The sequence below is a fragment of the Equus przewalskii genome, chromosome 18, assembly GCF_037783145.1.
Source record: "Equus przewalskii isolate Varuska chromosome 18, EquPr2, whole genome shotgun sequence".
Classification (NCBI taxonomy): Eukaryota; Metazoa; Chordata; class Mammalia; order Perissodactyla; family Equidae; genus Equus; species Equus przewalskii.
This window is the reverse complement of record NC_091848.1, coordinates 60,036,310-60,059,821: the sequence shown is the minus strand read 5'-3', so window position 1 is coordinate 60,059,821 and position 23,512 is coordinate 60,036,310.

Sequence of the window (23,512 nt, the reverse complement as noted above, 5' to 3'; positions counted from 1 at the left end):
ACTCTCCTGATTTACCAGTAAAGATCCAAGACACAATCAGAGAAGGCATCAGAATGAAAATCTTCTAGCCTGTCTACCTCCTACCACGAATGATTCAGTACATGGATCGTTGGAGCTCTGAGAGTACACGTCCATCATTTTTGTCATAAGTTCTCCTCTTCTTAGGGGCGCGTGGTAGGATTGCAATTTCCTTCATCTTTTGAAATTGGTCACGTACCTATCACGTGTTTCTGCCAATAAAATGTAAGCCAAAGTGGTATATATAGCTGAGCAAGTAAGTTATCTCCTCCCCTTGGCAATTTCGAATTATATGTCAAGGTGGAGCCTCCACCATTTTGAATCTAGAGTGAACAGCATGAGAAGAACTCCCCCTGCCAAAATATCTTGGGCGGAGTGGAAAAGAAACAAAAACTTAACTGCTTTGTGCCATTGATACTGGGATCATTTGTTAAGGAAAATAACTTAGCACCAAGTCTATCATAATTAATTCAGAACTGGTACCTAGAAGTGATTTGTTGCCATTAAAACAATAACAATGACTATAACTAAAATCCGTGTCTTTGATTTAGGAGCTGGCAGTTGGTGGCTTGTGAGCTATCATCAGAGAGTGGAAAGATGTCAATCCATATTACCCAGTGGAAAATGCTGCAAGTGTCACTCACAGTGACTTTGGAGGTAGAATGTGTGAATAATGAATTAACATGTCTAGGGAAAGAGGTGAGGAAACAGAATGTTTTATCGCGTTTCTGGTTTATGTTAGCTATACTTGGCAAAGTATTAGAAGAGAAATTTTCAAAGTAGTGTGGGACTTCCAGAAGATGAGCGATGACATCTGTGCATTCACTCACATAAGAAATAAAAATACTGCCAAACTATGATAAACATTTCAGAACTTTTGAAATTAACTAAAGGCACAGAAAAAAACTAAAAATCATTTATTTAAGAAAAAATACTGAACCTTCGTAAGAACAGCAGGGTCTTTGGCATTTTACTTGGGGTTATTCCCATCCTCCCTCCCCAGCTCCATGGTGGTGGTCATGAGGGCCGGCAGACGCACAGCCGACAGACAGAACTTACCTCTTTTGGAGCTTAGTTGAAAGCCCCATTCTCCAAAAATGGGGACTATTTTGATCTCCTTTGAAAAGCCCTATTCCCAACCTTGTTGCTATTTCATCTTATCTCAAGCTTAACTGCTTGGAAAAAGCCCAATCCCCAGGAGCTTAATGAAAATCGTGATCATCTGGAATAGTTAACATCACAGCTGAAAACTCATGTCCGCACAAAAATCTGCATGCAATTGACTGTATATAATTGGCAAAAACTGCAAGCAATCAAGATTTGCTTCAATGGGTGGACAAATAAATAAATGATGGTGCATTTATACAATGTGTGTTATTTACTGAGGAAAAGAAATGCCCTTTCAGGCCACAAACAGGTTAATCTGTGTCGATGAAAATAATCCATAACCAATCTATAAATGAAAATTTGGGTGAGTTTATTCTGAGCTTAAATCTGAGGATTATAACCCAGGAGAGTCTTTCCACAAAGGAACAGAGCACTCCAAAGAAGTGGGGATATACAGGGTGGTTATATACCCTCAAAGAGTATGTTTCACATATGATTGAAATGTCCCTTTTACAATAGTCATGAGGCTGCTCTGTCAGCACAGCGATTGATGGAAACGGCAGATAGGTCTGCTGTCTCAGTGAACGCCGCCGGGGTGGCAGGTGTGTTGCCTCGGGCTGGGTGGTCACAGGTGAGCGCTGCAATCGGTTCCCAGCCTAAAGAAAGATGCTTAATCTTTAAGGAGATGCCAACGTTGGGAGGGGGAGAGAAGTTGCACCTTTATCTCAAGGGTCTTTTGCTCTTGCCATAGGGAATCTCTAAAGCAGATATACAATGCATGCTCAACGGCCTCGGTCAGGCCCTTTTGGAAAGACAAGGTCAGGCCGAATTAGGTTTACACCAAAATGGCTTCTTCATATAGTCCAATATATCCTATTACTTGCCATTTTTATTTGTCATCTGTATGCATATTGCTAAGCAAAAGAAGCCTACATTCTACATGATTGTATTTTGTCAACCTGGAAAAGAGAAACTATACGTACATTTAAAAGATCAGTGGTTGCCGCAGGTTTAAGGTGAGAAGGAGGGTGGTATAATGAAGCACAGGGAATATGTTTAGGATAGTGGAGCTATTTTGTATGATACTGTTGTGGTGGGTACCTGACACTATGTATTAGTCAAAACCAATAAAGTTTTACAGTACATAGAATGAACCTTAATATATGCAATTTTAAAAATCGTTTAGGAGTTCAGGAGACCTCAGGAAGAAAAGGAGAATATGACAAAAGAGTCTAACTATTAGAATATAGGAAACAACCTCATTGAAGGAGGTAGAGGAAAGACATTGAGATAAGTAACTTTAGAAATACGTAGAGCCTCAGAGGTCAGAGGCAGAGAAAGACGGCAAAAGTGTTGTGTTCTCGGTAATAAAGTTGTTTCCCATTGGCTTAAGGCTACAATTCTGAAACCACTATATATTTACACAGAATCTAACAATTAAGTGAATGGATGGCACTTGGTGCCAGCTGGGTTTCAAACTGTTGGAGTGGGACGTTACAGATAAACAGAGGAGGAGCCTAGAATGACCCATGTTGTATTAGAGTTGAATGCATCAATATGATTTATAGATGGAGATGATTACAGATAGACTATTTGTAGATATATGAAGACACACAGGCTAGTATACACATATATATGTATATATATATTTTTTTCTTGGCCTGTCAGCCGCGTGGCCTAAAAACAATGGCATTTCCTGCAACTAGCACCACATAGTGGCAACCATATCTTGGTTTCCAGTATTACTTCTCAATGGAAGGAACCAGAGTTCCTTGGGGAAAGGTGAGATTCTCAGATAGGGTCAGGAAACACTTAAGTTGGCCTGGAGCATCTTGTAGCACCAGAAAGAGAGTTCTGAAAAACATAAACCAAATGGAAAAAAAATAGGTGGGAATATATCAAAGGGACACAGGAGTCAACTGAAAGAGCTCCAAACAGTCAAAGCTGGAAAAATATTAACAGAGAAGTAAATAAAGTAATGTCGGATTATAATCCAAAGTATAAAATAGATATCCACGAGTCCATACTGATTAAATAAATGGTTAAATAAATAAATGGGGAGAAGAGACAACTCTCCCATGCAAAATTGCTTATGTAGATACGCTCCTTCTAGGGGTGTGGAGCATATGTCAAGTTCTTAACTGTGGGTGTGCGTCTTCGCTTCCTTTGAAAGAGCACAAAATGGGAGCAAGAAAAAAATGGAGAAACCTGACCAGCATGGTCTCAGCCAGGTGATCAGCAGTGGTAAGTTTTGTTGATAATATGAACCCTGGGCATCATGTGATGAAAAGGTCATTTTGCCTCTGCTCTCTTCCTCCCCAAACCTTAACCTCAATCTAATAATGAGAAAATTATCAAACTAACTCCAACCAAGGGAGATTCTCCTAAATACCAATGGCCCATACTCTTCAAAATTGACGAGATCACCAAAAACAAGGAAAGACTGTGGAAGTGTCACACACCTGGGGAACATTGACTACTAAATGTCATGTGGTATGCTGAATTCTAGGGCAGAAAATCCCTAAGTAAAAACTAAGGAAACCTGAATATAGTATGGACTTCAGTCAATAATTATGTAGTGTATGGGCTATTTAATTTTAACAAATATGCCATATTGAAGTTAGATGCATAATGTAAGATGAATAATAGACAAAATTGCCTGTAAGGTATATGAGAACAATCTGTATTATTTTTTAATTTGTAGTATTTAAAAAGATTATATATAGTTCATATAACATAAAATTCTTCATTTCAAGGTGTACATTTCAATGGTTTTTAGTACATTCTATGTTGTACAACAATCACTAATTCCAGAACGTTTCCATGAACGCAAAATATATCCTGTGCCTATTAGCGTTCAGTTCCAATTTCTCCTCCCTCCCCCCAAACCTCAAGTCCACCATCCCACGGCAACCAATAATTGACTTTGTCTCTATGTATTTGTCCACTCTGGGTTTTTTATATGAATGGAATCAGACAATATGTGGCCTTTGGGGTCTGGGTTCTTTCACATAGCATAATGTTTTCAAGATTTATCCACATGGTAGCATTAACAGTAGTTCACTTGTTTTTATGGCTGAATAATAGTCCATTGTGTGGATAGACCACATTTTGCTTATCCATTGATCCATTGACAGGCATTTAGATCACATCTATTTTTTTTTAGCTATTATGAATCATGATGCTATGAACATTCATGTGTAAGTTTTTATGTGGACATATGTTTTCATTTCTCTTGACTACTTCCTCGGAATGGAATTGGTGGTTCATATGATAATTCTATGCTTAACTTTGTGAGGAGCTCCCCAACCGTTTTACATGGTGGCTGCACCAATTTATACTCTTATCAGCAATGTACAATCGTTCTACTTTCTCTGCATCCTCACCAATACTTGTTGTTATATGACTTTTCAATTCTGGCTATCTTACTGTTTATTAAGTGTATCTCATTGTGGTTTTGAGTGTGCTTCCTGTGAAGCATCTTTACAAATGCTTATTGGCCAATGTATATCTTCTTTGGAGAAATGTCTGTTCAAATCTCTGCCCTATTTTTTAAAAATAGGGTTAGGGTTAGGTGAGTTGTCTTCTTTTAGTTGAGTTTTACAGGTTCTTTATATGTTCCAGACACTAGGCCCATTTCAGATATGATTTTGCAAATGTTTGGCCTTATTCTAAAGGGTTTGTCCCCCCATTTTCTTGATAATGTCTTCAACACCCAAAGTTTTGAGTTTGATGAAATCAAATTAATCTTTGATTGCTGTGTATTTGGTGTCTTATCTAAAAAACATTGCTTGATTTAGGTCATGGAGTGTTTTTATCCATTTCTTTCTAAGAGTTTTATAGTTTTAGCTTTTGCATTTAGATCTTTAATCCAGTTTGAGTTATGCTTTATATGGCGTGTGGTAGGGGCTCCACACTTATTTCTCGCAGGTGGTGTCCAGTTGTTCCAGCACCGTTCACTGAAAAGACTTTTCTTTCCCCCATTGAATTGGTCACCTTGCCAGAAATCAATTGACCACTAACATATGAGTACTGTTCTGGTTTTGCAATATTTTCCTAGAATAAAACTGCTCTAAAAAAAGAAAAAGTTACCTCAAAAAAGCCTCCTGGGATTTTGATGGTAATTTTACATAGAAATTTTAAGCATTCCAATTCATAAAGATGGAATACCTCTTCATTTATTTGGTTCTTTAATTTCTATCAGAAATGCTATTTTCAGTTCTGTGCGTAGAGATATGGCATTTTTTCTGTTCAGCTTATTTCAAGTAGTTTATGTTTATTGACACTATTAAACTGAATTAATTGATGCTACTGAAATTATATCTTGTGACTACTAAATGTACTTAGTTTCAGTAAAGTTTTTGTAGATTCCTTAGTATTTTCTATGTAAACAATGAGATGTTCTGCAAATAGAGAAAATTCTATTTCCTTCTATCCAGTGATCATGTTTTTTATTTACTTTTCTTACTTTATTGCAATATCTAGATACTCTAGGACAACGTAGAATAGAACCAGTGACAACAAATATTGACACATTCCTGATCTGAGAAGGAAAGTGTTCAGGATATAAATATTTAGCATAATTTAATTGTAATTATTTTGTGAATGCTCTTCATTAAATAGGTGAAATTACTTTCTATTCATTGTTTGTTATAGTTTTGTAGTTTTCTTTTTAAATCGTGAGTATTAATTTTGTCAAATGCTTTTTCTGGATTGATTTTCTTGAATGGTATATTAACCTTTCATTTCTTAAATAATTCCCATTAAGATATCTCATATTATCTGCTTAATATTTCACTATATTTAATTTGCCAATATTTGGTGAAGGTTTTAAAATATTTTTTAAGAGATGTTAATTCGTAGTTTTTTGAATTCTAATTTCATATGTCATACTCAGAAATTTTCTTCCTTAAAGTAAGTTGTGAAGAGTTTCCTTTCCTTCTATTTTCTAAAGGAGCTGGTGAAAGTTTTGTGTTGTTGTTTCTTGAATATTAGATAAAATTCACCAGTAAAACCATATGGCCTGGATTTATTTGTAGGTAGGTTTATGATTATAAAATAAAGCTATTTAATAAATATGTTATTTAGCACTTCATATCTTCATTTGATGCCATTCTTTTAAGTCATAGTTCTCAAAAAAATTTGTTCATGTCCTGAAAATTGTCAAATATTTTATCATAAATTTTTTCAAAATATTTTTGCATATCTTTTTAATCACTATAGGACCTACAGTAAATTACATCCTTTTATTCTTATTGCTATTAATAATTTGCATTTTTTAAATTTCCTTTCTTAATAAATTTATCTGAGAATTTAATAAATATCTTAGTTTTTTACAGAATCAACTTTTGTTAATTTTATTTTATTTTATTAATTAATTTGAATATTAATTTACTTAAATGAAATTATTATTTTATTCAACTATGTTAATTTTCTTTCTTTTTCTATTTCTTTGAGCTTTGCTTTTTACTTTATTGTTTCTTATTTCTACTTTAGGTTTAATTTGTTCTTACTTTCCTAATATCTTTTGCTGGAGTGTTGTATTATTGAATTTACCACTTTCTCTTTTCTATTGCAGACATTTAAAGCCATAAATATACTATTAAAGATTTTTTTAGATGCATACCAAAAATATTGATGGATTTTTTAATTTCAGAATATTTCAGGCTTTTCTAATTTTCTTATTTTTATTGATTTTAATTTAATATCATTGTGATAAAGTGGCTTCCTTTATAATATGTGAATCTTTTCAAATGTAAACAAAGTTTTACAGCACAACATATGACCTATTTGGGTGAATTTTCGATGTATGCTCGAATGGAATGTGTATTCTGGGTATAATATAATGAATATCATAGGTGTAAGCATTGATTCAATCATTTACCTTTCTAACTTTTTTCTTCCTGTTATATTAATTTCTGAGAGAGTACATTTAAATTCTTCAAACATTATTGTGGATTCATTTATTTTCCCTTTAGTTTTCTCGGTTTTATCATTGTCTTCACCTGTGTGTGCCTGCCACTTAACACTTGAGAAAATACAACAGACATTGATTCAGAGAATATTTATTGAATACTTATGCCGTTAGACATTTCTAGGTTCTCAAGATGTAGCCTTAAACAAAACACGGTAAAATCTGTCCTCTTCTAAGCTTGCATTATATATGATTACTGTAAAGTGTCATTTTTATTTTGTGCTTTTTCATTAAAGCTGAGGCTTCACACTGGAGGGGAGATTTCCAGATTTGGGGAAGTTATTTAGTACAATAACATGAAGGGACATTACTATCAGTCAGCAAGGAATTTTGTTTCTCCTCAATCTACAGGAAAAATAAAAGTAAAGAGAAGGCGGGTTTTGGAATCCAAGCTGCAGTCTGCCTGCCACCTGACTTCAGGTGTAACTCACCTTCCGTTTTGTTCCGTGTCAGCTCTCACCTGTGTCAGCCACTGCTCTTCCAGGCCCAGGACCCAAGGCCACTGCTCAAAACTCGACGAAACAGCACTGCTGCCTGACGTTCACCTGAATCGAGCCTGGGTACTGCATTGATCTTAGCTGTTTCTAATGGAGGAAGCCAATTGATCACACTAATAATTTTTCCTGGGTTTTCTCATATAATTTGCTTCTGTTGATTCTTATTTTTTTATTACTCCAAATTGCATCTATTTCACAGTGTTGTTTCTTCATATAACAAAGTTAATCTTCTCTTTAAAAAAGGAAATGTGTTAAGATGTTCAACACCCCTGAACACACTCCACCTTGTTTCCAAGGTAGAACATGGCCCGTACGTGAAGATACTGGGTAGAGATCCAGTCACTTCTCCTTGCCCCTTTTTCTAGGCAACTATGATCATTATTTGATTTTTGCCTTATTCCACTTCTTGCATTTGTAATGCATTTACCTAGTTGTGCATTCTGAAGCAACACGTGGTTTAATTTTGCATGTTTTAGAATTAGTTATAATTATTACATGTATTTATTATATGTATAATTCATAAGTCATAAATATAATTAAATTGAGATGACTGGAAATTGAGATGACTTGGTACCTTTTAGATTTTATCAAAACTGTGATTTGTTTAAATGAGACAAAATAATTTTTAAAAAATATTCAGGAAAACAAGCTATCAAATTAAAAATGTTAAATATTTTAAAATGAATATTATTTATACCCCTAAAATAATAGTTTATTTCAAATCAATAACCAAGAAAAATGTCACCAATTAAATGAGATACCATGATTAATAAATAATTGACAAATTTTAATTAACACATTATTAAAGCATTCTGACACAAACAAAACTGTTTTAATTTTGATATGCTATCAATTGTAAAACAACACATTTTTGAAAATGTTAATATGTGAAAAAATGTTCAGCAATTAATAAAATGTCATCTTTATAATACATAATTAAAATTTTATGTCACTACACATAGTTAAGTATTTATGTTATTTTTACATTTTTTATCATATAATATATAATTATGTTGTGCGTTTTCAGGAATTTATCAAATACAAAATTAAAGAACAGCTTAAGTTCATGCAATACATGATGAATTGTGATGCATTTTTTCCATTTATTTAATTTTCCCATATTCTGCAGCAAATTTTTAAATTTTATTGATGCACTAGTTCATTTTTTTTACTTTGTATTGTTCATTTTGCAAAATTTTGAAATTCAAAATACTTGTAAGAAAAGTGGATAAAATTAATCGTTCTTCTCCTTTGGGGCTGTTTTCATATCCATTCATTCATTAGCCCAATTTAAAGTATAAAATTCTTAGTCTGATTCCTTAAGATCATCCAAGAGATACTGAAAATTCAAATTTAGAGATTATCAAATAAATCTCCCAAATGAATATTAAGAAAAAATATCACTGTGTTTTGGCTTGATGAGTTCATAGACATCTGAGAATATTAATTCCTCATAATTAAATTATAGGGGATTCTTCTGCAAAATTGCTTTAATTTGGTGACATAATTATATTGAAACGATTTATAAGTTCATGTATGGTATGCATGAATTCAATAGAAATTAAGTATACACTTAAAATGCTTCTCAAATGGTTAAATATCTTTGTAGAAACAACACAGGCAAGACACATGAAAAGGCAGTACCAAAACAGAAACCTAAAACCCTAGGTAGCACGACGCAATGTTGTGCAGAGAGTGGAATCTGATCAAGACCACCTGGGTACAAACCGCCCTAGGGAACTGGGGCAACTGGCTCTCTCTACGCCTGCACCATATCAGTATAAAACAAAGATAATGATGGTCCTAAGGAAAGATAATAATCACTTTAGTTGTTGAGAGAATTAAGTTGTGTGTGTGTACACATGTAAAATACTTACAAGGGTAATTTATACATAGTAATTACTGTAGAAAGATGTTAATTGTTAATATTCTACTCAAAATATCCACCTTAAAATTGAATTAATTAAATCTTAATAAGGATCAAAGACATTCACACTAATATGTTAAGTGCCACTTTCTCATCCACAGTTGAAAATGCAGACCATTCTGTATGTGATTTTGAATCTTTCCGAAAACACAAAGCATGTTTCTTCACCTCAGTTTCTTCCCATCTTCCAGGACCATTGTTTTACAGCTGTGTCTTCATGACGTCTATGACTAGAATATATTTTACTATTCTGTTGATTCAGTGTATTCTACTTCTGCCAAGGAAAAGTAAGATACAGAACAGTCACAAACAGGGACAACGAACGTATTGATAACTCCTTACAAGGTACCCCCACAGTTTCTATGATGACTTTCTGGAATATATTGCATCACACTGTGTGGGTTCTATTTTCTCTTTTATATTTAATAAATATAGTACAGTTTATGGTATTAAAATTCCAATGTTTCTAAGAATATAAAAATGTGTCTCTACGTATTAGTTATTTATTTTTCTTTGGCTGTTTTAAATATTTCTATTATTTCAAAACTATTTTTGACATGAGAAATTAAACTGTTCACCATTTTGTCTGTAACTATACTAGTAGCACAGAGAATTAAGTGTGAAGACAGCATTCAATAAGGCAGCTGATCTCATTTTGTTAGTACTGTGTACAGAATTGTGATCAACATAGTGAAAGAGAATTCACTCAGCCCACTTTAAGTCAGTATTTTCAAGCCCTGGATTGTGACTCTGTGTCAGCATAGAGTGTATGATCACAATTTTTAAATGAAGTGATAGTTACTATTTAAGTAGCTTTGCACACGTGTCCACATTCTGAGGATGGGGAATGGTGTTAAGGGTGGGGAGACCTGAGGAACGTGAAAGTTCCCTAAGGGCTTATTTTGTTGGGGGCTATTGGATGTGGATATGGATATTTTAAATATAGATATCATTATGATCATTCTACACCTTAAAATCTACTCCATTAGGTACTTTCCAAAGTGGTTTCAGTAAATATAGATTATGTGAGATAACTCAATCTTCAATTATGATGCCAACCAAATGCTTGGGTTCAACTTTGCTTGTTTATATTAACTCTGAAAGAGAATTACGTAAGTTTATTTCAAGTTTGCTAGTATTTTTTTATTTCCAATCTCACCATATTTTACTAAGTTAAGAAAGCATCATTTTTTTTTTTAAAGATTTAATTTTTTCCTTTTTCTCCCCAAAGCCCCTCCGGTACATAGTTGTATATTCTTCGTTGTGGGTCCTTCTAGTTGTGGCATGTGGGACACTGCCTCAGCATGGTTTGATGAGCAGTGTCATGTCGGCGCCCAGGGTTCAAACCAACGAAACACGGGGCCGCCTGCAGCGGAGCACATGAACTTAACCACTCAGCCACGGGGCCAGCCACCAGAAAGCATCATTTTAATCGAGCATTCTGGAACCAATATTGATTACCATATGCAAAGGGTGACTGCAGTTCTGTGAACATTAATTGAGAGAATAGTGAGAAGCTTACCATGCAATCTTTCTTCCTTGCATTTTTCTGTTCTCCTACAAGATTGAGATTTCAGAGATCTCAATCTGATTTTATTATCTTTTTCATGTAATACAAGGTCTTTTCTTAAGGGCCTATGAGACGAAGACCATCTCTCACCTGTCACTCTGATCCAGACACACAGACAACTGCCCATTCTGTGCTTGAATCCTAGTTCATCTCTTCAGTCTGCGCTCACAGAACTCTGTATCACATCCCTGAATCCTTGCATGTGCCCGTGCTGCTGCCTCTGGAGCACTTCCCCGCCCCGTTCTGCCTGATGGTGACTTCTCAGGATCCGTCTTTGAGATTTTGTTCTAATTTCCACTTAAAATGTGATGTCATATTGAGCATCTGTGCAGTATTTCCACTTATTAAATAATGAATAGCAAGATATGTAATTTTCTGTGGGTCATTTCTGTGACAGTCATGTTTTTTCATGGTAGTAGAAAAAGTGTTTCAAAGTTAGATAGAAAAAATGTATTTAAATGCCTCTTCTAACCCTTAAGAATATGTGATCTTGGGCAAATTCCTTAATTTGACTGAAAATCCACATCCTCAAAAATAAATGCTAAATTATAAAAGAGTAAATTAGCAAGAATTAAAAGAAAATTGTACTTGAAATTGATAAATATGCATTTATAATTTTCCAGTATATTAATTAAAAATATTGCAGCACTATTTCTTGTACTAGTCTGAATGCTCGCAGAATTTAAAGAATAAACTGTCTAAACCAGTTGAGACATAAATGGTTTAATAATAGAAATAAGTGATCTAATTGGAAGCGCAAAAATCGATTTTAATAACTAATAATTTTAGGCAACCAACACATATACTTTTAAATGAAGTCAATTAAACTGTTAGTGGTAGGCTGATTCCAGTGATAAAAAATGTCTATACTTGTTGTTTTTATCTTTTGAAGCAAAGGATGTATTTATTTACTTATTTAAAAGTGAATTAACATTTCACATTTCTAAATAATCAAATTTGCTCCATATATTATTTATGAGAACTTACTCTATACTCTGTAAAATAACCAGTTATGACTCCATTGGAATACTAGGTTTCATGAGCACATTATTTTCCTATGCGTTTAAGAAAAACTACACCATTTTTATAAATGCGTTAATTCAAATAAACCTGAAGCTGCAGTTTCTGGACTGTTGGTCACTTCTTAAACTACCAGCATACATATAATGAACCATCTTAAATACCATAATGTATTCAGTGAATTCATTTGTATTTAATTCATGCACAGCATTATTCTAGGATGTGGATTCTAATTAGAAGAAACATAAATAATGAACACTTCGTGATTATCGATTACCAAGTCATTTAGTTAAATGTGGCCTATGTAGTGCTCATTTAAGTTATATACAAAAGTTCAAAGAAAGGTAATTTAGAGTCAAGAGCATAATTTATTTTTGTCACAAGTCCTTGAACTCCCTTAAGCTAAATTTAAAAGAGCTCTTTCCCTTTGAAAACATTTTATATCTGAAAAACTCCCCTTGAATAATCTGACAACAATTAGAAAGAACATTTCTTGGAAAATGTCCAAAGTATTGGTCCTCATAGCTTGTTGACAGAAACACCAACAAGAGAAATATTCTATACTTTGTATTTATATTCTAGTGGATACAGATTGTAATATCTGCCAAGTATTTCTGCCAAATTGCAATCTTGTGAGGCTTCAAGGATGCTAATTATTTGTATTTGTTATTTTTGTATAACAGAAGCTATAATTTTGTATTCAGTTGAGTAGCTAATAAATAAGAAGATTCAAGCCAACCTACGTAATTATGATTCACACCCATGCACACACACACAATTTTATTACCACAAAGGCACTAATAATACCTTTTTGAGCAGAATCTCATACCTTAAAATGATGTCTTGAGTACTTAGAACCATCTATTTGTTATGCATAGTCACAACTGAGGCTTTAGCTAGTGGGTATTGCACAAGCGATGTCAGGGGAATTGTTTGGGTGGTGGCATTTCCCAAGGGTGTGCTAGAACTGTAACATGTGTATCCGATGAGACTAATGATCCATGTGATCCAGTATTCCCTATCTTACAGTCACTAAAGGTATTTTAATTGTTTTATGAGCTCTAACCTAAATGATCTTCCATGAGTATCATTTGGTAATCTCTCTACCTCACAAAGGGGATTAATGTGCACTAATGACAACCATACGTCCAGAACGGATGCCCAATGCACGTGTTCGGTGAGGATATTCCAGTAGAGAGTCTTTCTCTATCTGAGAAGATCTAATGTTGGACAGCAAGAACCCATTTCTAGCCAACAAAGTTATGTTCAAGCCAACGGTTTTCTTTAAATATTTCCTCCAAATTACCATTGTTTATTAGATGTTCACAAGTTTCATTGCTTACAATTTTACCACAATAATTACATTTTGTTAAAAATCTTTTGCATTAGTTTGTATATATCCATTCAATGTCTCTTTTTGGAGGCCTTCGTGCTATTTTTTCCTAATAGTTTCATTCCAACAAAATGTACATTTTTCTCTATTAAGAACATGATTGAAGATAAAATGAACTATTGCACAAGCTTTAAAATAATGCTTTTTTGAGGAGTAGGTTTAAAGTAAAAAGGTCAAAACAAGACAGACTGAATAGATAGATGGATGATTAGATAGATAGATAGATAGATGATAGTAGATAAAGAGAAGAAAGAGAGAGAAGAAGGAAGGAAATGAATTCATCACAAAATCAGTTTTAATTGTATTCCGGTAATGGGTAATGAAATATTATGGTGATTTTACTTTTATTTTTATTTTGCTATTTTTCCCAAATTGTATATTGTCAGCATTTCTATGATTTTTAATTCAAGATAAATACACTGCTTTTAGACATTAGTGCAAAAAATCAAAAGACAGATCATATAAGTGTAGTTCATATAGTTAAATTTGATTAAAAATAACTTTCAGAAGCCAGTTTCTTGCCTTTTCTAGCTTCTGGAGTTGCACTCCTTGGCTCGTGGCCCCTTCCTCCTCCTGCCAAACCAGCAGTATTGCATCTCCAGCTCTCTCTCTGCAAGGTTGTCACATGGCCTTCTCTCTTCTATGTCAAATCTCCCTCTGAGTCCGTCTTATAAAGATATTTGTGATTGTATTTGGTGCCCACCCAGACATTCAGGATGGTCCTCCCGTTTCAAGATCGTTAACTTAATCACATCTACAAGGTCTCTTTGCCATGGAGGTAACATTCATGGGTTCCAGAGATTAGAATTTGGATACATTCGGGGCCATTGTTTATGCCGAGTTTATACAGCAGTCACCCCTTATCGATGGGGGATACATTCCAAGACTCCCATGGATGCCTGAAATGGCAGGCAGTATTGAATGCTTTATATACTCTTTCTTTTTCTGTACATGCATACCTATGATAAAGTTTACTTATAATTTGACACAGTAAGAGACTAACAACAATAACCAATAATAAAAAAGAACAATTATAACAATATACTGTAACAAACTTACCATAGATCTTAGCAACCTTAAAAGAATAAATAACTTTTTAAAAATTATTACATAAAGTCCAACACTGGAAGATTAAAAATAAACTGAAACACTTTTATGTTGGAGAGTAGAGCAAAATAAACTAAAACTATTAACTTAACTGGCATGTGACAATTACTGTTCATACAAGGTTCAATTTCTAGGGAGAGAGTAACCCAAGCACATTTTAGGGTTGTTTTTTAAGAAATCAGATGAGTCTGGGTTCCAGACATCAAGATATTAAGATGGATGCATTAAAAAATCTTATGTTGGGGCTGGCCTGGTGGTGCAGAGGCTGAGTTCACACAGTCCACTTCACCAGCCCAGGGTTCGCCGGTTTGGATGCCGGTGCGGACATGGCACCACTTGGCAAGCCATGCTGTGGCAGGTGTCCCACATATAAAGTGGAGGAAGACGGGCACGGATGTTAGCTCAGGGCCAGTCTTCCTCAGCAGAAAGAGTAGGATTGGCAGCAGATGTTAGCTCAGGGCTAATCTTCCTCGAAAAACAAAGAAAAAAGAAGTATTATGTGACCCTGAGTACAATTAAATGCCTCTGAATGTCAGTTTTCTAATTTAAAAAAATGAAGAAATTGGCCCACATGACTCTAAGGTTCTTATCAGCACCAACGGTCTCATTTGGCAGTCATTCTCAATATTCTGTGAATTATTCCAATAGAAATGGCCCACAATGATCCCGAAAATATCTCAAAGTAAAAGTTAGCAAAGAAATGAAAAAATTTACAGAGTTCTATAAAAACTGATCTGTTCTAAAGACAACTACAATATTTCACCTGTAGGGACTGTGTACTTTGACTAAAACAAAAGTTCAACCTAATGAAACAATGTCACTGTTCATGCTGTGGTAAAACCTGACGATGCTACACTGGCAGAGAGAATGATGGACATGACACGTTATCATAATATTCAGTCTAATGTTAAATTTTTGGTTTAAGTCTTTAAATTAGGTCAGAGACAATTTATGCACACCTACGTCTCTCTGTGCTGTCAGTCATTCTCTCTCCATTTTAATGTGTGGCATCCAGCATTTAATTGAGTTTCTGAAAGGGATTAATTAATCATGAAATAGGTTTTAGCCAAGTTTTCAGTTTAAACTCATTTGTGCTGTATCTACTTGAAAGCAAAAGATTATACCTGACTGGAAAATGAACCATGCTATTATCTCACTAGAGTATTATACAGTAAGAGTCATTCTCTCGAAACAGCAAGGATTCCTTTAAACATATGTTCATGATTAAAATTAGGTTCTGTTTAGCTTGGAAATGGCTAATGATACATTAGCACTCCTTTTCTTCATAAAATAACCCAATTCTAATGTTTAGGATTAAGCAATATTTTATTTCAGTAGATTATATATTTATTAAAGTACCTTACTCTGATATAATTGAGGGGACTTTTTTTAGGGAGGAGCATTTGTTCTGCTTTCTTAATATAGAAGTACAAATAGAATTGGGCCAAATTCCCATTAGATGGTCTGGCTGTACGATGGACCTTGCATGTGTGTGTGTGAAGCCGGGAGAGGAGGGCAGCGTCTTTGCTCCTCTCCATTAGCTGTGCAGAAGAGGCGAGAATCTCAGGTGATGGAATCCCATTAGCTCCTCAGCTCAGGCATTACATAGCAAATGTGAAATTTTGATTCAGTCTTTTCCTATGCTCATTAAAAAGAAGAGAAAGGAGAATTTTGTTTAAATATTAAAATTTCAAATTATGACTTTGGCTTTGGATTCTGTTTTCTAATTAACGATTCAAATCCAATATAGTAAATAACAAACACAAAAATAAAATAATAGAGGAAAGAAAAAGTAAAAATCAACGATATGTCAAACCGCCCAAATTGGTTACTGTTAACATTTTGTTAACTGCCTTATCGTTATTTTCTATGACTTGGAAATTTATTTGCTCATTTACAAGGATTCTGTTATTCTGTGGGTTACATTTTGCAGGCTGGTTATTATAATTTACCATAAGTATATGCCCACTTCTTAAACCATTTCTGTAAGATGATTTTGATGGCTGAAAAATATTCCATAAAAGTGACATTTAAAACTTGAAGATTTTTATCATAGTTTTAGAAAGTTCTATTTACTCATTATTAAAAAAGTAACATAAATATTTAGTATCTCTGATTAATCTTTTAGATTAATTTTTATAAGTAGTATGACTGTGTCGAAAACTATACACATTTTTATGATTTGATATGTGTTTGCATTTATTTTTGAACACCTTTTAGTCTCACTTTGACATCTGACTTCACACTTTCAACTTGTAGGGCATCTATTTCACGGGTTGGGTAGTATTGTGTCTTCTAAGGACTTCCATCTCTCCTGCCTCCCATCGGAGGTTATTCTCAAGAATTAACCTAAATTGAGACAATGAGCTTTTATCTAGATGATAATCCTCAATGCTCTTAGAGTTAATACTGAAAAAATATGAGTAATTAAACCTATTTCATTAAGCAGACTCTGGAATAGTTTAAAAAGCTGAACAAAGAAGTCACTCCACTGCCAGGGAAATAAATCCACGAGGGATTCCCACACAAATCCACTGTTCACAAAGCTATGTACTAACTTAACAGTCTGGTGTGCAAGGAAAAAAGTGTGAAATGAAAGAACAAAGCAAAAAAGAATGACTAAAATGTTAGCAGATTTATATGCAAATTTAATGAAACATGAATAGCTAGGGTTTTTGAAGGTTGGAACAACGTGGAACTAAAATACGAAACAATCGTGGAGGTAAAGTGCTCTCGTACTTTCCCTGGTAGAAGAGCGGTACTATTAAATTTGGAGATTGGTAACCGAACGTGTTTAAATTTCTATTCACCACCGACAATAGCAGGGCTAGTACACAGTGCTTGCTTCTGCTTGGACTGCACTTTCCCCAGGCCGTAGCATGGTTCATTCTCTCTTTTTAAGGTGTTTTCCATGAAATATTCCCTGAGAATCCTAACTTTAAGTAATCAACCACTTACCATTCTTGATCTTCATTTGATTTGCTTCTTTTCACAGCATTTACTGCCACCTACACTCATACCACGTATTCAAGGATTTCCCTCAATTTGTCTCCTCCTGGGATGTCAGCTCCACAGAAGGAGGGTTTTGCTTTTCTCGTTTCGCTCCTTATTGTCAGTACTTACACTGCTTCAGGGCAAATAACCAACTCTCAACATAGATTTGCTGATTGAATGAAAGAATGAGTACATGACTAATCACTCAATCTTCTCTTTAATCCTATTGATTCTTAGTCTTCCATCTGTAGTTTCTGGAATGTTTTTTCCTCAAATTTCTCTTTCATAATACAGAACCAGAACTCAACAATATTGACTTTTTCCTTAATTTTGCAATATCAATATTTTTTATTTGTATTGTAAAGTCCGTCAGTCAGTTGACTATTTTAAATCTAATTTTGTTGTTTGGCCAGCCCCAGTATCACAAAATCAATTCTCTCTTTTTCTAGTCTATTGAATCCTTGAGATATTTTTGGCCTTTTTCTTGTTTCGTGGAATAAATCTTGCAAATAATTCCTTTGCAAATATTTTGAATGATTTATTAATTTTTTAAGCTTGGATTTGGTAAAGCCCAGATGTTTTATGGGCTAATGTTTTCTGGATCCCATTTTTTTCCTTTGTTAATGTAATATACATATACTTTTATATATTAAAGAAAAACTGAAATATCAGCTATTGGAATTTTTATTTGACTATATTTATTTCTCATGTCGCATACTTATACCTGAAACTCATTTGATATTAAAAAAATACACTATTATCAGACAGTAAGGACAGGACAAATTTATTGATATTATTAGACTTCTTCCTACTCAGAAAACACTGAAAGCTATTTTTATTTCATAATATTTAAATAAAATGTCACCACTGAGGTAAAATTAATGAAATATTATACAATTTGAGAGGTAGTCATAATTACCAACAAAAAAGATACATTGAATTTAATGATTTTACTTTTTTAAAATCATTGAGTACTCCTTTATAAATGGTTTTAAAGGATACATTTGATCATTTTAATTTAAAGAAAATCTAATAATATTGTGATAGACAGGTTTTCTAGCTGTCCTGCAACATTTGAACACTCTAGCAGTATTTGGAAATTTTGAATTTTATTAATCTCTACTCTCAAGGTAGAAACCAGAATTAAAAAAATCTTATTTCCCTACTTTCTTTCAGTCAGAATGCTACCATATTATGTAGCTCCACCAATACGATGCATTCATGCAAGACATCCAAGAGGGAAAAGGGCCGACATGAAACTCATTCTGCTGGTGACGCTGACAGTAAAGGTATCTGATTTTCCGGAAATGCTGTATTTACAAAGTAAATTTCTCAGAGCAAAAGTGCAATTAGTAGACAGCAAGTCATTTTTTCTCTTGTTTGATGGGGCTGAGGCAATAATAAAAATTTCCTAAGCTCATTTCTATACAAGATTTTGGACATAATTTCTAGAAATTTAAACTGGAACTCTATTAAAAAACCTAAAAATTTAGGTTCCCTCTCTTTTTCTATGCTTCTCTATTTGGAGATAGTTTGTTCTGTCAATTATGTGTGACTAGTGCCTAACTGTATTAGTGATTACTATGATCGTTTCATAAATACTTGTAGGGGTATGGAATTCACACTCTTAACTGCTTCTGGTACTACTTTAGGTTGTCATAAAATTGAATACATAATAGCTATATTCCAAAATGAACAGGGGAGATAAACATGAACATAATGATTGGAAAATATTTTCAGGCGTACCATCTGTAAATGGCTAATCAGAGAGAGAATGGAGGCAATAACAAGCTGAAAGAGAAATTCTCATAGTCCTTATTAGTATCACATTTGTCTCTTTCGTAGTCAAATATAAATCCCTGAAGGCACATCATATATATAACTCTGTATCTCACTGGGATACCCTGATACTGAGTACGTTGCAATCACTTCAATGTTTGTTACATGAATGAAAACAAATCTGTTCTAGACCCTTCTCTAGAGTCCTTAATTGTAGGCGCTCCTGTAATCCCAATTGAATAACTGATTTAAGGTACTAGGTGCTTTCAGAATCTGCAAATCTTGTGGCGGGTAAGGCTGAGATTCTTTCAAGGCTGGCTCAGAGCAACTGTAGACACAGTGATTGCTTTGTGAAATAGTACAGAAACGGTTTATTTTCTCTCTGCAACCCACAGCGCTTTACTCTCCTCCTGGAATGTTGTAAGATGACAAGGGGATTTTTGAAGATCTGAGAAAAATCCAAATATAACATCAACAACAGCAGAACGGGAAAAAAATTCTTTTAGCCTTTTCGAGTAAAATAAAACAAGAACAATGTAAAACCGTCTTAATATTATGATGAGATTAAAAGGTGATCTAAGTTCAGTCATAATATCATAAAATATGAAGTAAATAAACCAAATTTAGATTTTATAATTAAACTAGCAGTGTTTTTTTTTTTTTTTTTAAAGATCGGCACCTGAGCTAACAACCGTTGCCAATCTTCTTTTTTTTTTTCTGCTTTATCTCCCCAACCCCCCCCCAGTACATAGTTGTATATCTTAGTTGCAGGTCCTTCTGGTTGTGGGATGTGGGACGCCATCTCAACGTGGCCTGACGAGCGGTGCCATGTCCGTGCCCAGGATCCCAACCCTGGGGCGCCGCAGCGGAGCGTGGAACCTAACCACTCAGCCACGGAGCCGGCCCCCCTAGCAGTGTTTTCATTAGGCTAAATCATATTAATAAAGGGAAGCATGAAATATTTATTCTTATTTGTAAAGTACAAATTTTAGTCTAAAGCAGGAGCAGCGGAATTCAATGCCAAAGACAGGGCGTTGCAATGATGTTCCCTCACTCTGAGCAGGAGCAATTCACTTCAGATCAGAGTAGGTGAAGATTATTGATGGCAGCAGAAGAAACAGGATAACCAGTTGAGCAACATTTTTTATTGAATTTTGCCAACAACAATCTTTACCTTTTTTCCCCCCAGACTTTTCTAAAGTTTTAATTTTTTGTTTTTTTCACTATATTTGTAATGAACATGTTCACATAAAGACTGTTTTGTTTATCGTTACAAGATATCTAATCTTTCAAAAATACTTCCACACAATATTCTATCAAATATCATCACCTATTTAGTCCTTCTACTTGTAGTCAATATTTAAGTTGTTTACTTATTATTATAAAAATACAACGAACTTCACAAAATCTTTAGCATATTTAGGATCTTTGCCTCCAGTTTGATTTCCAGGTGTGAAATTATTCTCCTAGTAAGATACAAGTGCTTAAAAGGCGCATCTTGGTAGACTGCTTTCCACAAAGGGAAGAGAAGAGGCACCACACCAAACACTGGCTCACGTCACCAATGTCCCCGCAGCAGGCTTTTCTACCACCCAGACTAGTCTTAAGGCTCCAAATCATGTATTGACTATTTTGAGCTTTAGACAATAATAATTGTATGAAGTTTTCTGCCCTGAAAACTTTCTCACATCTCAAAAATATTGGTTTATTAGTGACACTAAAAAGAAAAAACAGAAAGGTTTGCATTTATGGTGTGTTTTTGTTTGCCAATCTCTAATCTTCAGGAGAACTGAGGGCTTGCTAGAGTGTATCCATTGTACAGAACATGGAATTCATGGACAAAGAGACTGAAGAAATTGTACAAAATAACAACATTGTTGGCAAATGTTATAGCTGGGATTTGTCTCCAGCTGCTTGAGAAGACTTTGTTTATTTTCTGTCCTTTCTTCCAGACCCAGCTTCTTGATAATCTACAAATGGATCTCACCTTCTTCAATCTCTCCTTTGTCTTAGATAAGGAAAACTAACAATTTTCAAGTACTATTATGGGTAGGTGTATGTGTGATTCTGAAACTTGTGCTCAGAGTTTAAAACTTAGCTCCGAGACTTAACAGCTCTGTGAAAATTAGCAGGTCATCTGAGCCTGTTGTGCGTAGTTTATCTGAAAATGGTGATGGTAATAATAGCTCTCCCTCACGTGGTTTTCATGAGAATTAAACTGTTAATATATGTAAAGCATTTGGAGTAATACCGCGTATATGAGCATTTGCTACCATAATCGCCACGTTGTTTTTGTTACTTCCAACTTTTCTGTTGTAACATTTCAGATCTACTTGCTCAACTTCAAACACTGAGCGCCTTTGCTGTCCACACAACAAACAGCATCACCGCTCTCCTTCTTTAGAGGGAATCTGATATTAAGTTGACAAATTCAGTAATAATTTAATCTTTATGAAAGGTGGAAAAAACTATCCCTAGATGTGCCCCCGTTCTTGAAAATAACAGCAATTTCCCCCCTTTTTATAACTAAGAGTTGGCCCAGTGAATAACCAGCCTAAGGAAGATTAGACCCTGGCCTGTAAGAGCATCAGGGATGTCAGGAACACTTTAGAGAGTAGAACATCTGAGACTTTCTTATTTTGGAAGGTGTCTCAAATATAGACTTGAAGCTATAGAAGAAGATAGTGAGTATAAAATATTCATTAGTCAAAGCTATGCGGCAAGTTCAAGGTCAGAGTTATCTACCAAAATAGACACAGGAATAAAACACGTCAGATCTAAAAGACATTCCAGAAAAGACTAAGGCACAGTCAGCATCGCAAACAACTGCAGGGCTTTCAGAATGGAAAAGGGAGTTGTTGGAACTCAGCTACTGGTAATTTAGCCAATTAGATATTATATGGGAAAAAAACTACTATAATTAAAAACCTATATTTTTTCTTGCATAGATGAGCTCACAGGGGACCGAAAATTATCAGGGGCCAAAAATGAAGAAGAAACTGAAAGGCTAGCGCTGTGGTGTCTCAGAAGCTGAAGGTGCCGTGAAGAACTCAGAGCCCCAGGTTTTAACCAGACACAGAGAGAAAAGGAAGACCCACAAAGTGGTGGTAGGAACTGGTGCCCCTGTAAAGCCAGAACATGGGAAGTGCGACCATCTCAGTGAAAGGGAAAACTGTTTAATATGGCAAACAAGCAAAAAACCCTGCATTCATAAACTTGAGGGAGATTTCTGAAGAAGCAATAGTCTCTTGAACCAGACAACAGGTGAACCAAATGGCACATCCTGGACATTCGATAGGAAAGTGCTCTCTTTCCAAGAGTTCTGTATTTGAACTCTGAAGCCAATAAGTAAAGCCAATTATTCCATCTTGGAAATAATCACGAGTACTTTTGGAGGAATGGAGTCTAGTGTAAACTCTCAGGATTCCTACCAATTCATCCCCCAAATCCACAAGTTCATATTAAATACAGCGCTTAGTTAATATAGGAACAAGTCTTCAAATAGTGAAGGAGAGGAGGAGGAAACAGGAAAAGGGTGAAGAAAACTTACTTAATTTAAGGTGCATTTTAGATTTTAGAAGATATAGGTATTCATGTCTATACATTTTCAACAAGGACTCCATTCCAGAAATAAAATTTCAGTACAGCCACCACACAAAGTTTAATATCCAGGGCGAGTTTCCTACCATTCTGCTCTGAGGCTCACTTGCAACTTCAAAATCTAGCTCAGTAGATCTCAACCTTATTGGAATGAAGATCTTTTCTTTTTAGTAACAAGTATCATGTAACACATTATTTACTAATTCAAAGATAACATGTACATGCATATAGTTCTCTATATAATATAACGAAAAAACACAAGGAAAATTAATTTTAGTAACATCATATATAGCTCAACCTGTAACTGCTGGGTCATATTATTAATGAAAACACAATGACAGGTTCATAACCTACATGTGGAATCACCTGGAGTGTACAAATCCAAATGTAGGTTGATGCAGGTGTGTTGTTGGTTACTCAAATCAAAAGTACGTCTACCACTGGTGATGTGATCTTTTACACTATAAACAACTCTTGGTAAACTCCAAACACAAGAAATACAGACTTCCCACAGTTTTACTTAATG